A 2,162-nucleotide genomic window follows, 5' to 3' on the forward strand; every position below is an offset into this window, starting at 1 on the left:
CAAGAAAAAAAATAAAGATAAGATTAAATTGTAGGTATATTAAAGCACATAGGTAGCTCAGATTGATTGCAATGACAGCTTGAATGGTAGTTTAATAAAAATTAATAGGCACTTCACTCAGAAGTTCTCTACACTCTGATGCCTCTACAGTGTCGAATGCTTTCCTGATATTCGAGGAATATGCAGTCTGCCGATCCTTCTCTCTTGTTGGATTTCTGCCATCTTATTGTAGAACTTCAACAACAAGTTCGTTAAGTACGATTTTCTTTTACTAAATCCGTGGTAGTGTTTTAAGATTTTTTTTGTTAAGTATTCTACTAACCTGCTTCGGATATGAGAGAGAGAGAGAGAGAGAGAGAGAGAGTGTAAGAGAGAGTGCGTGTAAGAGAGAGTGCGTGTAAGAGAGAGTGTGAGAGAGAGAGTGTGAGAGTGAGTTCGTGTTCGTGTTCGCGCGCGTGCGTGCGTGCGTGCGTCGAGCTTCGGCTTTTTGGTCCAGCCTCTCATCTTCCAATTAACTGGTATATGTTTCCGAGTCTATCAGCATTTAGAAACGGCGTATACGTTTACCTCATCCTTCAGGTCTTTGTGCATTCCATTTGTTAACGACTCTGACACCGGGATAAGTATTTCTTACGCCTCTGTTGCTCATTTGGATACCCTGTTTTTTTCGTAAATTGTCCTTAGAATCTGCCATATCGCTAATATGTCCTCCATTATTTCTCCTACAATTTGGTCAGGTTAATTCCCCTCCAGACTTACAATGTAGTTTAAACTCCTCAGCTCTGGAGCGTATTTCTTTGCATATCTTTAGACCTTTCGTAGTTTAGCCTTGTACTTTTTTTCAAGCCTGTCGGGGCCGCATACTTAATATTGGGTGTCTCACGGGCTGTATATAGGGTCCAGAAGGCTTCATTGTCAAGTTTGCTGATGGAGAATTCTATCGACATCAGATGGACAGCCTTGAAAGAGTAAAATGTCGTCTGTCTTTATAGGCCCACTTGGGGACTATCAGCCGAAACCATCTTAATATATAAACAAAACAACGTTTCTTTAAGGAAAAGTAGACTTTATCACTAGTTTGCTGTATCTAAATCTCATCTCCTGCCTATGTGGAGTCAGAGAGGCAACGTAAGATCGAGGTGGTAAAGTATTTTTGGCGTTTTAGGGTTAATCTAAATATATTAGGGTAAATTTCAGTTGGAGTTTCCATCACCATTCTTGCAGTGGGTTAAGTGATCAATTCTAGACGACAGACCATTATTGTTTTATTTATTGAGATTTGTTTCCCTGGGAACCGGGCCTTTCCTAACCCCTATTAGGTGGAACTCCCTTACCTTGCTTGTAACCCTAATCAGACCAACAGCACAGCACCCATAACAGCTATCGAATATAAAATCATTTTATATTTGATAGCGTTGGTCTAGTGGTAGAGTACGAGGCTTGGCAATGCCGTGCTCGTAGGTTCGCTCTCATCTATAGTCCTAGTGGATTCTCATTGATATATAGCACGTTCATGTGATTTGTGTGTGTTACGGGTGAAGTTTAACTAGACCGAGGAAACCCTATTGTTAAGACAATATTGTTTCAAACATCGAAGTCTGATAGAGAAATCACACTCGGAGGCTTGCAAGCACTGGTTACAAGTTATGATTTGTTTAAATCTGCTACCTACATATATGGTCAGCCCAAAAGGACCACCAGACAGAACGACAGTTGTTGCCAGAATATTATATTACATATACATGTCTTATGGCTTGCTAGTATACCGAATGAGACGAGTATTTAGTGTCTTGTATTAGGATGCCATGACTGTGTAGTCTCATATCTCCTTGGACCTATTATGGCTCGATTGGACGAGTAGGAAGAGAGAATGGTCAACTCTCACACACCATGCGAGATACGTAGAGTATTCCTGATACCGCCCAACCCTCATTCTTACCTCAGACCAACTTGAGTCTTTTGCAAGGAGATCCAACACAAAGTGCCTTTCTAAAACGAATTGAAGGCAATCACTCAGGTTGGTAACTGGCAGGGGATGCTGGTCTTTCCAGTGGCACATTATCCATCTTCCTTCTGGTCATTCAGGTCGTTTACCACGTGTATCTGTTTTTGTATATATTGCACTATCTAACAGGAAGTCTTTCAAGAAAAATAAAAACCTA

The sequence above is a fragment of the Procambarus clarkii genome, chromosome 27 (assembly GCF_040958095.1).
Source record: "Procambarus clarkii isolate CNS0578487 chromosome 27, FALCON_Pclarkii_2.0, whole genome shotgun sequence".
Classification (NCBI taxonomy): Eukaryota; Metazoa; Arthropoda; class Malacostraca; order Decapoda; family Cambaridae; genus Procambarus; species Procambarus clarkii.